Source organism: Rousettus aegyptiacus, unplaced genomic scaffold (assembly GCF_014176215.1).
Source record: "Rousettus aegyptiacus isolate mRouAeg1 unplaced genomic scaffold, mRouAeg1.p scaffold_m13_p_9, whole genome shotgun sequence".
In the NCBI taxonomy this organism is placed as follows: Eukaryota; Metazoa; Chordata; class Mammalia; order Chiroptera; family Pteropodidae; genus Rousettus; species Rousettus aegyptiacus.
The window spans coordinates 23,800,825-23,815,355 of record NW_023416312.1 but is presented as its reverse complement, the minus strand read 5'-3'; the positions used below and the strand labels follow the sequence as shown (position 1 = coordinate 23,815,355).

Sequence of the window (14,531 nt, the reverse complement as noted above, 5' to 3'; positions counted from 1 at the left end):
CTTTCTTGGACCGTGTTCTTGAAACTTTCTCTCATGCTCTCTCATGTTCGACCTGCACACATAAGGTGTACGTGCATGCTTGCATAAGCCCCCCCTTCTATTCCTCCTCCTCCCAGGTGGGCACAGTGTGTGACATTTGTGAGTCTGTCTCCAGGATACTGTTTCTTTCTCTTGGTCTGAATTATCTGGAGATAATTCTTACCTTTGTTTCTCTTTCTATTTCTCTTTTCCCTTCTTTCCTTTGATTGTCTCTGCTGTTTGCATATGTGAGGGCAAGGGCTGCTTCTTTTGTGAATTGGCCTTATTTTATGATTTTTTTTGCAATCACACAGCATTGAACTCTCTTGGGGGTTAAGTGAGGAAGAGAGAGGGTAAGAGAGGGCAAGAGAGGATTCATCATTCTTCCCAGGAAGGCTATGAATTTCCAGAGGATATGAGAGCCAAGTTTAAGGTTCACAGATACTCAGGGGATTTTGTGTGTCAGCTGGGCCTTCTCTGACCGGTATATGGAGCTGTGGTTAGCCATTGGCATTGTCTGGAGATCAGCAGTGGCCTCTCTCAGGGTTGAACCAGGAAGCTGGCTTTATTTATCAGGAGAGGGCATAGCCAGGATTTTCTGAAGGTTCTGGCCGCTAGCCTATGACCCAGTGTTGTCCTATAGAAATATAATGCAAGCCACAGATGTGAGCCACATATATCATTTGAAATATCATTCTAGTAGCCACGTTAAAAATGTAAAAAGAAACAGGTGAAATTCATTTTAATAATATATCTTATTTAACCTAATTTATCCAAAATATTATCATTTCAACATGTTATCAAGAAAAAATTATTAATGAAGTGTTTTTACATTCTCTTTTTGGAACTAAGTCTTTGAAATCCAGTGTGTATTTTAGGTTTACAGCCAATCTCAATTTGGACTGGCAACATTTTAAGTGCTTAATAGCCACACTGGACAGTGCAGGCCTGGCCTAACCAAGCCTGGGTTCCAGAACCTTAATTTGGGCTGCCTAAATGACAGCGATGTTAGTAAGTTGTCTGTATCTTTGTATGATGGGAAGAACATGAGGTGATATGAGGGATATTCTCTGAGCCATTATTCTCCCATTACTATCATTAGCAGTAATAGTCATCAATGTGCTGGAATAACCCATGTCCAGCTCTGTTGCTCCCTGCTTCCAGTTCAAGCAGCATTCTGCACTGGGACAATGCAGTCCTAGATTCTATTATTTTGGGGAACTGAGGGCACAGTTTCGAGGTACTCTAGGCCTGCCCCGCAGCTGGGCCTTGCCCTCTAGATACATATTCCTCCCACTTATGTTAGGTCTCAGGCACCCCTCTGGCCTTCCCCATCTATATATAGCACTGTGTGGTGACAGCTGGTCATCTAATGACTCATCAGTCACTGTGGGTGTCTCTGGATGGAACCCTGAACATTTATTCATAGGGTGTTTTTGACAGCTTCTGAGCTCCTCTTAGTGAGTGCTGGCTTTTGGGGGTTGTCTTAAAAAAACACATGAAGATTGGGGAGTTTAATTAATCAGAGGCCCCCAAGCTAAAGGCCTCTGGATGATTGGCAAATTCATCATGACTTTGGGGAACTGGCTCTGGGTGAACTAGTGACTGCATAGGCATCGTTGCTAAACTAAGGGCTTGAATGGAGCTTTCACTCTCTCCCTGGTCATCCCAACTAAGTGCCTGGCTGGCTCCAGATTGCCCTTGGCTGCCAGGCCTGGAGATGTTAACTCCTTTCAGAAATGGCAGGACTCCCAACAGGAGAGCCTGCAACTCCCATCTCATTTCAGTGGGATGTCAAAGACTAAACACTAGCTTTGGAGCTAGCAGTAGCTGGGTTTAATCTAGGTTGCTCTGCTCACCAGCTATGCCATCCTGGGCAAGTCCCTTCTGATTGCTGTGCTTCCGCTTCTCGTCTGTGCAATGCGCTTATATCAGAGTGCCTGTCTCATTCTGAGGATTAGATGAGGGGCCCTCTGTAATGTATCTACCCACAATCTCTTTTCTTATTGTTTTGCTCATGGGCCCTATGACTTCCATTTCCCCTGAAGCAGAGCCTGAGACAAAGATTTGTGTGGAAGTGCTTTCTTATTGAAGTGCTTCCAGGAGACACCTCTAAGGGTGTGAGGGAAGCCTGAAGGGGAAGAAGCCAATTTCAGATTAAGTCCTGCTGCAGTGGGTAACTTCAGCCCGACCCCATGGAGTTTGTGGGGGTTACGGGAGCTCTGGAGGGTAAGTCACACCTCAAAGTCTGTCCTGACTCCATGTAAGAAAGCTGAGCTGATATACTCCTTGACTGGATGCCATCAGGGTTAAGAGCTACCCTAGGAGTGAGTCTAGAAACTCCTAGTCACTTCTGGCTTTCTGAGGGAGAGCTGCTTCAGTAGTACCAGTGGGTGGGTATGGTCCCAAAGAGAGTCTCAGGGGCAGGCTGTCAGAAATTGGGGAAGGAGTGCTTATAATCTGTGAAAGGGACCCAAGGGGTCCATCCTTCCCCTCCCATCAATGGCCAACACCCATGCATGAATGCGACTGGTGTTTATGAAGGGGAAGGTGGTTGGAGTTAGGAGGAGCCTTGCTGCACAGGCCTTCCTTTCATACCTGGGCAGGGAGGAGGATAGGTGAAAGAGGAGGATGTGGAAGCCTGAGATACTTCTGGTCAAGCCCAACCTCTGGAGTGTGGGTGGCAGAGCAAGCTCAGATCCAGGATCCAGTGATTTTAAGTCTTTGTCCACCATACAGGTAAGGCTTCTGAGAATTGCTCCTGAAAAGGCTTTGAAATCCATGCTCAGAGTTTTATTTTTGTTCTCCTCAGCCTAGCAGCCTTCTTCTTTCCTTCCTCCCACTTCTTCACCCCAGACTTGCAGGGTCTCTTTCAGGTCACCCCACCCACCAGGACTCCTTGGGGTCTGTCTCAGCTGCATGATCCTTCCGGCCTAGGCCTCTTTTCTCTTTCCCATCCTTTGACTTCCAGTTTCTGTCCTGCATCCTTCCGGCTCATTTTCTCTACCTTTCTGGTCTTTGAAACTTGACCTGAAGACTTCTGGGGCTGCATCATCTTTCAGGCCCCCAGCCTCTTTTCTCAACCCACCAAGGCTCTGTGCCCTATATCAGGGACAGCAGATGTAGGATCTGGGTCCCAGACGTCATCTTCCCCAACTATACATTTACCAGCAATGTAGTTTATTTTCCACTGTGAGGAATTCTAAGTGTGAATGGTTTAACCACTGCTGTGTTCTTGGTGCAGCTGGGATTCTATTTATCACTGGGTCAGGAATTTGACTTCCAGGCTTTTCTATCCTAATAGAATCCTATCCCCTCTCCTTTTCTTCTCCCTTCCCCTTCCTCACCATCTCTCTTCCCCTCTCCCTCCCTTTTCCCTTCTCCCCATCCTCCTCTTCTCTCCCTCTTCTCCCCTCTTCTATTTTCTTTCTCCTCCCACTTCTCTGTCTTCCCCTCCCTCTCTCCCTCCCTCCCTCCCTTTGTGTTTCTCTCTCTCCCTTTCTTTTCCTTCTTCCTCTTTCATCTTTCTCTCTCTCTCTCTCTCTCTCTCTCTCTCACACACACACACACACACACACACACACACACACACACACACACAGAGTGTGGCTGTCCTCAGGGTGGCAGTGGCCCAGGCAAAACACGGGGATGGTCTGCTTTGCAGGAGAGCACTCAAAGACCTGCAGGTAAGCAGCAGACAAAGGCAGCTCACAGCAAGGAAACATGTTGACAAGCTGCTGAGAGCCGTTTCCTGACTTCAGCCCCCCACCCTGCCAAGCACCTTTAGTACTACCGAGTCATTATTATTATTCTTAACTTAAAAAAATTGCTAAATTCAGGGCATGGCATATACTTGATATTAAGTAGTGGTTGAATTGAAAATGGTCATTAAGATAAATGCTCTTTAAAAATTTTACAGAAATTCTATTTAGCTATTTGATAATAAACAGTATCACATTGTCTTAGTAAAAATACTTTTTTTTTTCAGTTGCTCACTTATTTTTCCTCCAGGTGCTCTCACTTATCAAGTGATGTTCTTGTATCATCATCCCCAGTTCTTGGCAGCCCTGTGAATCAGTGGCGCTTAACATGGTAAAGCTTTGTGGAGGAACTGTGTGTGTGTGTGTGTGTGTGTGTTCTTAGAATCTCACTAAGGGGTCCAAAGTTGGAGAGCCACCTGCCAACCTTGACAGTGAACCATGCACCTGTCAAGAGCATGGTCTCTTGCTAATGTGACTACCCCTCAACAAAGATGCCTCCTGGGGACCATGAAATAGCCCCCCATGAATTGATTCCTGGTATCTAAAGGTTGCCCAGAGTTGTGAGGTGTGGTATTCATAGCTCCTTGTAGTTAACCTCACACAAAAGGGAAACACTCTCCTGGACACAAACAACCCCACCTTGCCTGCCTGTGGGCAGTTTTGCTAATGTTTTCCATTGGTCACACGGGAGAGGGGTGGGTAGGAGCAGGGTGGTCAGTGTGGACAGTCATTGCAAACTCGTAGACATTAGAAGGAAAACCAAAAATGCATTGTTATTTAAGGTTCCGTGCTATGTGCTGGCGTTGGAGTGGTGTTTGATGAAATGCCACATACTACACAGATAAATGTATAGATCATCTATAATCCTGTGTTCTTGACCCTTGAACTCCTTTGAGAAGATCGCTTGCTTGAGGTAGGCACCCTGACCCCTGGAGCAGGCACCTTGGTGCCCCTCCATATCTTCTTGGCTCTAAAACCAAAAGAGGGCTCCTTCTACCATCACTTGGGGCCCTTTGCTGAGATTCTCCCTGGCTGTTTGAGTAGGCAATATCCATAGAGGACAGCCTGTACCAATGTCCCCAACTATGACTCTTAGGATTTGGAGGGTAAATGCCCCAGCTTCCTCCTTTGGGTGGAACAATCTGAGGTGTGTTCTACACTGTCAATCAGAAGTATCTCACAGCATTGGGTGCCATTTGCCCACAGTGGTAGCCTACTTATTAATGCATCCTCCGGCTTCCTTCCTGGCTCTCTCAGGCCCTCATTGCTCTACAGGAGCTTCCATGAATCACTTCTAAAGAAACTGTTTGCACTAAAAACCTTGCATCAGATTTTGCTTCTAAATGAGCAAGATACTTCCCATCTAAATTGAGTCTCCTTGTTCTTTCTTAAGGCACTCCTCCCTTCTTAATAGTGCTTATCATGATCTGTATGTATTTGTTTGCATGTTTATTTATTTAATGTCTGTGTTCTCTAGTAGAATTCAGGCTATATGAGGGCAGAAATATGTTTATTTTGTTCACCACTAAATTCCTACATATCACCCAGGGTGTAACACGTGGTAGATACACGAGATAAATTCCGTTGAAGGAATGAATGCAAAATCCTTAAGGGAGACAGGGCTTTCACTGTTAATGGTGGCTTTAAAACATGACCAAAGAGTTTTCTGACACTCCTAATGAGAGGTGGGCTTTGTTTCTCCTCTTCTTGAATCTGGATTTCCTGATGACAGCTTAAATCAAGAGTATGACAGGGCTAGGTCATAAAAGTCCAGGCAGCTTCTGCCTTGAGCCTTGGGTGGCTGTCATGTGAAAACTCTGATTACCTGAATTGGCCATTCTGTGAGGAAGCCCAATCCACATAAAGAGGCCACACACATGGGTACTCAGATCGACAGCCCCAGCTGAGCCCAGCCAGACTTTGTGTCATTTCAGCTGAACTGCCAGACATGTGAGTGAAGAAGCCTCCAGATGATTCCAGCTCGCCAACCTTCATATCTTCTCAACGAGACCACAAACATCATGGAGCAGGGAGACAAGGCATCACTGCTGTGCCCGTCCAAATTCCTATCCCATGGAAATTGCAAACATAATAAAATGATTATTAAGCTGCTAAATTTTGGAATAATTTGTTATCCAGAAACCACTGGGGTACCCTTATTGTAAGTTTATCAATTCCTCATGTATTCCACTATCATTTATTAAGCTCCTACCATGTGCCAGGTGGTGGTTATACAGAGGAGGCCAAAGTAAACATTCCTACCTTCCAGGAACTTACAGTTTAGAAGCTGCTGTTGCAACTGTGTCTTGTGAAAGCCTCCGTGTTGCTTTTTAACAATAATGAGTAGATTTTTCAAGAAGCACTTCCAGATGGTGTGGGGGGAGGGGCACTTCCTGAGTGAGATGCCAAGGGAAGCTGCAGAGGTAGGTGGATTAGATAACATAGACCCAGAAAGCTCTATTATTTGCTGGCTGTCAACCACAGCTGTCCTGCAAATCATCCACTGGCTGGCTGTGCCATCACACCTTGGAAAGGAGACTAAGGGGAGCTGGGAGGTACCATGCCCGTAGCAGAAGGATAGGAGAACAACTCCCCACAGGCCCTAGAACAGAGATGGCATCTACCTCTTGGAAGAAGATGGCATTGGCTTGATGCAGGCCAGGAGTAGAGGAACTTAGTTAAAGCCAGGCCCGTGGGCTGGCATTCCAGATACCTTATCTCACTCCAGTACATAGGTTTGGAACCAAGGGTCCTCTTACGTGTCCAGGTATGCCTACCTCCTGGAGTCTGGACTTGAGAAATGAGTGTAATTTTATGCTACTTATGTTTCTATTCTTCTTTAAAAAATAATAAAGCTAATTTTTAAATTGTCTACCTGTCTCAACTGTGCTGAAGTGAAACAAAGAAAATGACTCTGTCCTTCTTGGGATGAGTCATAAAGGGCATCTTTCCTGGGGGTGGCCCAGGGATTCTAGGCACCAACCATAAGAAGAAAGTTTGGGAGTCCAGCCTTCCCTGTCTGCCTAGAGCTTTTCTTTCCTGGAAACGTGTTTGTGTAAGGAGGGGGCAATTAAGGGCACTGTGGAATACAATAATGCCCACCGCCCCCAGAGACTGGCAATGGAAGATGAATCAGCACTGAGAGGTTGATAACATGGCTAGACCTTAAAAATTTAGAGAAGTCACCTTCTCCCTGGGGTCCTTGATCTGGTCATCTGTGAGACTGTCACGCTGGTCTCACACTGCACAGTGAACTGGCCTTCTATGTTCTCTAATACTGCGCCTTTCCAGATGATTGAGCAACGCAGGTAAATCAAGGACTGAGTGTTCAGTTGGGGCTTTGCTATTCAGCCATTCAACGACTATTTAGTGAGCCATCTGTTAGGTGCATCTTTAGTTGCTCATGCAGCTGTGAACAAAGCAGACGATGCCCTGCCCTCATGGAGCTCATATTTTAATAAGTATTTTGGATGCAGGCAAAGGGAAAATACACAGAGAAACAAGAACCAGGAGCATTTGGCTTACAATCTTCATGATGTTTTTTCTATGGTGATTTCTTGGCTGGCTAACATCTCTTCTCCCCAAACAGATGCCAACTTTGAGCTTTACCTTGGTGGGTGCCCTTAAGAATGTTCCCGCCCCAAGACATCTAGGTCCGAGAAAACTAGATCCATGTCTACCATCTAGATTGACTAAGGTCCACCTTCCAAACACTAGAAAAGCCACATCTCAGTTCCAATCATTTCTCTCCTGAGCCAATGACAGAATAGGTGATACCATCTCCAGGGAACCCCTTATCCCTTACCCCTGTACCACCTGACTTCTATAAGATAATGTTGTCAGAGACCTTCCCTGGGTAGCCCACAAGAGATTGACAATGTAGTGGCAGGCATAAATTTGTTCGTTACCCGGAGTTTGCTTATGACTCTAAAAATAGATTAATATTTTTGGGGGGAGTGAATAACATTTCCCCAAGGTAAAGATTTAAGGGAGCATTGCAGTTAATGAGGCCCTCAGAAACAGCACCAAACAAAAGAGCATGTTAGGACATGTATTCTTATTTGGATGGTGGGGTGCTTCCTCTGTCTCGCAGTTAATTCCAAGTGCTCCTCTCCTTCAGATTCCTGACTTCCTCTGGTAAACCTCTCTGGATTAACCTGTCATACTCTGTCAGTCTCAACAGTGGTAGCTTTCTGTGTCCAGGTCCAGGTGGTATTATATTATCTCCATTTTCTGAGTTGCACTGTTTATTTTCCATTGAAAATTAGACCGGAAGCTGTACCGAGGTGGGAGTTAGGATTTATTTTTTTGATACATTTCCCATCTTCTAGTGTCTAATTGACAATATTCTCAGGGCACGCCCTCCAAAAGTTGACAAGTCCTTAGCTAACCCATTTTGAACTCTAACCTAACCCATTTTGAGGTCCCTAAATAGCAGCTAAGCAACTCTTCCTTCCTTCTCATCTCCCCGTCATCAACATCATCGCTCACCTTGAAAATAACAAAGTGCAGTCCTATGTCTCTAGTGGACGTGTGTGTGTGTGTGTGTGTGTGTGTGTGTGTCTGTGTGTGTGTGTGTGTTGGAAATGGGGTGGGAATGAAGAAGGGAAAAGGGTTGAGGTTTCCCATAGAACACATTTTACCTGCAATTCTCCTTTGTGATGCAAACTGTTTTCCAGGAACTGTCTTCCTGTCTGTGTCTTCCTTCCCCACCATGGCACGACCTGTGGCACAACCCATGGCCTCTCCCATCTTATGAGTAGGAAGAACATTGTGGTGAAGCAACCTGCTATAGCCTCACTGTGGGGAGTCCAAGGCCCACTCAGCTCTCTGGACTCAGAACTCACTAAATCCAGGGGTCTCCAAAGCCCATGCCAATTCTTAGGCTTTGGTTATTGTAGATACACTTTTAATCTGACTGCTCTGGGTGGTTTTATGGCCTTTAGGAGGCTAACCTTCTACCTACTATAACAGCTAAAATTAAAAAGACAGATGATGCTACATGGCGAAGGTGTAGAGAAACTAGAACTCTCTTATCTGTCGCTGGTAGGAGCATAAATGGCACAGTGTAGAATAGAAAAGAGTTTCTGATGAAGTTAAACACTTATCTACCTGTGGCTCGGCATTTCTACTATTGGGCATTTACCCAAGAGAAATGACAACCTATGACCGCACAAAGTTCTGTACATAAATGTTTATAGCCACTTTGTGCATGATAGCCCAAAACTGGAAACAACCCAGATGTTTATTAACAGACCAATGGATAAACAAACTGTGATACATCTATATAATGGAATACTACTCAACAATTCCAAAGGAAAGAGCTGCTGATATTTACAATACCCTAGAGAAATCTCACAGACATTATGTTGGATAAAAGAAGCTAAACACAAGTGAGAAGCTGCACACTTTTATAGAGTGAGAATATGATGAGAGAAGTCTGCGACCTGGAAGAGGGCCCTTGCCCCACCATACTGCACCCTGATCTTGGACCTCCAGCCTCCAGAACTGTGAGCAACACATTTTTGGTGTTTATAAGAAAGAAAGAAAGAAAGAAAGAAAGAAAGAAAGAAAGAAAGAAAGAAAGAAAGAAAGAAAGAAAGAAAGAAAGAAAGAAAGAAAGAAAGAAAGACACAATATGTACTGTATGATTCTATTTATTGACGTTTAAGAAGAGGCAAAACTTATTTAAGGTAGTGGTTCTCAACCAGGGGTGGGTCTTCACAATATCCCCCATTGGAGGACATTTGGCTAAGTCTAGAGACGTTTTTGGTTGTCATACTGGGGGTGGGCCCTACTGGCATCTAGGATGTTGAAGCCAGAGATCTGCTAAACATCCTGCAACACACAGCTCGGTCTCACAATTATATGGCTCCAAATATCAATTGTGCTGAGGTGGAGAGACCCTTGTCTACACTGATAAAAGTTAGAAAAGTAGTTGTTACCTTTTGGGCAGTACTGACTGGAAGGGGCACAAAGGAATTTTCTGGAATGATGGAAATGTTCTAAATCTGTGTCGTCTGATACAGTGGCCTACAGCCACATGTGGCTATGTAAATTAAAATGAAATATAATGAAAAATTTGGTTTCTTAGTCACACTAGCTACATTTCAAGTGCTTGATAGCCACATGTGACAGATACAGAACATTTTCAACTTTGTAGAAAGTTGCATTGGACAGCAATGCTCTATTTCTTGAGCTGGTAGTATAAAACAGGTGTCCCCAACCCCGGTCAGTGGCATTTTAGGAACTGGGCCACACAGCAGGAGATGAATGGCAGGCAAGCTAGAGAAGCTTCATCTGTATTTGCAGCCGCTCCCCAGCACTAGCATCGTTGCCTCAGCTCCATCTCAGATCATCGGGCATTAGATTTTAAAGGAGCACCAGTCTCTGATGCCAAAAACGTTGGGGAACACTGGAAAAGGCATAGGGGCACTTACAATATGCATATTTTATTGCATATACCTCCATACATGAAACCCAGTGGGATGGAAAAAAAAGTCTTTCTTGCAGGGGAGGAGTGGGGATGTTGGTGAAGTCACAGCCCTGCTTCTGTTTTTCAGGCTCCCCCTCCACACCTGGGGCCAGGCCTGCCCATGCATCTAGAAGCTGGGCTTGACTGTGTATGGGGAGGGGTTGCTGGTATTCTTCAGAGGGGCCTCCCCAGGGATAGAGAGGGCAAGGCCATTTATTCTCTCGGGAATTCAAGGACTGACCTTTCTCCCAGTGGATTTATGAGTGGGTCAAGTGGACCTGTGTAAAAAAAGGCTCTGTTCCCCCCTACTCCTTTCCCTAGGTAGCCTTCCCCACCAGGTGTACAGGCTCTCCCTGCAGAAATTGTTCCATTCTCCATCACTGCTGCCTCTCTTGCTCTTCTGCTGCGAGGGTTTTACAATAACAGCATTGTAACCACTTTGAGAAAACCAATAAAAAGGCGGTGACAAAAGAATAGCCAGCCGGCTGGAAATTGCACACAGCAGTGAGGGCCTGGGCCTTTCCCCCGCTACGTGTTTAATAGTGCTCCAGGGCTGCAGGCTGCAAAGACACACGTGTTTATTTGGGGGATGTGCTGTTGCTTAAATAATGAATCTGGCATAAGCTTTCGGATGAATGCAGGGGCCCCTGACTCCCTGCCGATCAAGGCTTCTCACCCCACCGGGGCCTGTAAATGGGAGTGCAAGGCCCTGGTCAGACCTGGAGAGCCTGCTGCCCTGTAGCGTAGGATGCAGAAGGAAGTGTGTATTCATTCATTCATTCATTCATTCAGCAACAAAACCAATTGACCACTTACTAAGTGATGAACCTCTTGCTAGGCACTGAGCCACTTTCCCAGCCTGCTGTAGTGAATATATTGCAGAAAATTCCAGAGGCATTTTTTGGCTGAGGTCAGCACCAGTGCCAGGCCCTGTCTCACTTTTTCTCCAATGGGTCATGGTGACCCTGTCCTGTGACCCTTGGGGGCCCTCATGTTTTTGCCAAGTCTGGCTCCAGTCCACTCCCCAGTTCCCTTGTTCCTTGCTATTCCAAGGAAAACTCAGAGTCCTTTATACATTTATAATACTCAGCTTTAAAAAATTTCGGGCTCACAGAAAAGTTGTAGACATAGTACAAAGAATTCTGATATCCCCGTTACCCATATTCTCCAAAGGTGAATATTTTACCATTTTCCTTTATTCTCTCATTCTCTCTCTCTCTCTCTCTCTCTCTCTCTTTCTTTATATATATATATATACACACACACACACACATACATATATATGTGTATATATATACACACATACATGCATACATACATACACACATACATATATATAGTTCAGGTTTTGTATATATATCCACAGATGTATAGATACATAGCTATAACTATAGATACTTCGGAACTATATGAGAATAAGTTGCAGACACGATACTTTACCTCTGATACTTTGGTACAGATATCTTAAGAAACCAGAATATTCTCTTATATAACCACAATATAATTATCAAAATTAGGAAATTAACATTGCTATGATGCTGTTATCGAATCTATAGACATTTACATTTCTTCAATTGTCCCACTACTGCCCTTTATAGAAAAGAAAAAAAAATTTTCTGTTCCAAGATCCAATTCAGAATCACATATTGCATTTCATTTTCATGTCTCTTTAGTCTCCTTTAATCTGGAACAGTTCTTCGGTCTTTAGTTCAATTTCTTGACTTTGACATTTTTAAAGCATACAGGAGAGTTATTTTGTACAGTGTCCTTCACCTTGGCTTTGTCTGATGTTTCTTCATGATTTGATTCAGGTTCTGCATGTTTGGCAAGAATATCATAGAAGCCATGCTATATCCTTTTCAGTGCTTCATATCAGGAGTCACGTGATGTTGGTTTGCTGTTATCATTTGGTTAAGGGGTGTCTGTCAGCTTTCTCCAATGTAAAATGATGACTCTCCCTTTGTAATTAATACGTATCTTGTGGGCAAAACCCTTTAGTATTTTGAGGGTTTTGGTCACCAGAAGGAATTGCCGGCACAGTAGGGGTGGAATGGCCCTTCCTCTGCATTTCCAATTCCTTCTAGATGAGATTGACTAGAAGCTTTTCCAGGACTTCTCAGTTTTATTAGTCAGGGCTGAGCTTCTGGAACCTCTCACTGGGACTTTCTCTTTACACTCCCACCTCCTCTTCCTAACCCAGAGGTCAGAATATCAATCTGCAAAACAACAGGGGTTTCAGGTCCTCCAGGTGACACCCTTCCCACAGGAATTGAGCTGTTGGTTAGCCACCCTGAATTAATCCCTTTTAGGCATTTCTTTTAAATTCTGTTCTCTCTAATTCTCTGACTCCCCAGCGGGTTGGTAGATCAGGTGTTAATATCACCACTTTACAGATGAGGAGCCTGAGACCCCAAGGGGTTAAATCACACTAGACAGACCTCATTTGGCTTTTCTGAATTTGTCTGTGATCCCCGGCCCACTCTAGAATCAGTATTTATTCTCCTTTCTTTGAAGCCATAAAATGATGTGCTGCAGTGCTGTAAACATCATTTAATTTCCAAAATGGCTGGCATTGTAACCTGAGTGTGTCTCATTGCCGACAGCATGGGAAGGAGCACCTTGACATTTCTGGCTGTGATTTCAAGTATCCTCATGTAATAGTTATAGCTTTCATCCCTCAGAGCACATAGACACTCAGAAAGAGGACAGTGAATACAAAGAAAGAGGCCAATTGAAGACAACCAACTTAGAAAAAAGCAGAGCCCTCTTTGGATGAGAGAAAGGCCAATAGTTGTTGTTGTTGTTGTTGTTGTTTGCCAAACTATATCTTGGATTGCTAAAGAAAAGATCTTAGTATCATACTATCTGTTATAAACCAAGCTGCCTAACAGTTTAAATGAGTATCTTAGTAGCCATACTCTTCCTGGTCACACACATGTATATGTGATACAGGTTCTTGTGGGCGCATACACCTCCGTGTGTTCAGACATAGAGAGATATTTACATACTCTGTGCAATGCAAAATATATGAATCACAGGGGAATCTATTTAAAATATCGATATTCTTAGTTAAATCAATGTGGCACAATGTCATTGCACATGTGAACTCTATTTTGAAGGCCGAGACAGGAAATGGAGACCCCTTCTCCTGAAGTACTGACTGCAATACCAGAATGGGCAACTGGCTACAATAAGCCAGAACGCCCAGAAACTACACTTGAACTAATGTCTAAAACCTGACAGAGACATACTTCATAGTTAATCTGGTTACTCAGGGTTTATTTCACAGTCAGAAGTTCTTGTGATGGAAGGGGCTCCTGCTGGCTTCTCTCAGACACATGACCGAATTAATGAATGAATGAATTCAACTTACCGGAGCAGATTTAAACTGCTTACTGAAACAAAATCTGGTCATTTTTCTTCCTTCCGTTTTCTTTTAAAAGATAAATACGAGCCTCATATGGATGCTGTAAGAGTCATTAATCCTTGATAACCGACTGTTTTATCTTTTGATTAAAAAAAGGCAGGCTGACTGACAGTGAGCTTACAACGGCAGGCTCATTAACAAGCCAGGTTCAGATGTGGCCTCACAAATAAACACCCTGCATTCCATTAACCAGGCTGCACCCAGGAGCTAAGGCCGCTGTGCTCCTGGCTTAAAATGCAAGGAACAGGTAAACTCGCTTTGTCTTGCTGAACCAGCAGAAAACGCTCAAGTCTTTTTTCAAAACCAGCACTTTCTGTGCTACTACCTGGTTGTCAAATTTTAATGGGTGCTTGTTAACAGGGACTCTGAAATATTGTGATGTATGTGACCACTGGCAGCTTTCCGGCCGCTGTTGGGGTTGATCACGGGGTGTTTTAATAGGCGCCTTTACAACCCTGGGGGAGGGCTGCTTAAGGTGGTCATTGGAGGTCTCTAACACTCGCAGGCCCTGGGTGGAAGGGCACAGCCATTGGGAAATGTGGGGCCTCCAGAGCCCAGGAGCAGGGATGGAGGGCTGCTGGGCTCCCTGGCACAGTGACAATTCTAGGAGGGTGCGGATCCCCCAGGCGGTGTTTCCTTTATCTGCCAGCCTGAACCTAGGAGAGGTTAGGGTTTAGCTCTGCCTGTCCTCAGAATGGCCTCTATTTAAAACGCACCTCCATTTAAAATAGGTGGGGGTGAGGGTGGGGGGATTGCTATTTCCCTCCCCTCCTTCCCTTTTCTCCCTCCTATTTCCACTTCTTCTTGTTCATCTTTCTCTTCCCCCTTTTCCCCTCATCCCTCTTTTCTT

General features: G+C 44.6%; 1 long non-coding RNA gene across 2 annotated transcripts; it reads left to right on the top strand.

Annotated features, from left to right (window-relative positions):
* Nucleotides 1-1,997: 1,997 nt before the first annotated feature.
* On the top strand, nt 1,998-5,886 carry LOC107516627. Of its 2 annotated transcripts, XR_001598341.2 has the most exons (5): nt 1,998-2,247; nt 2,625-2,757; nt 4,030-4,110; nt 4,562-4,692; nt 5,714-5,886. It is a non-coding gene; the product is annotated as an uncharacterized LOC107516627 (long non-coding RNA). The 2 variants fall into 2 exon arrangements; XR_001598342.1 differs by lacking the exon at nt 2,625-2,757.
* The last annotated feature ends 8,645 nt before the right edge of the window (nt 5,887-14,531 follow it).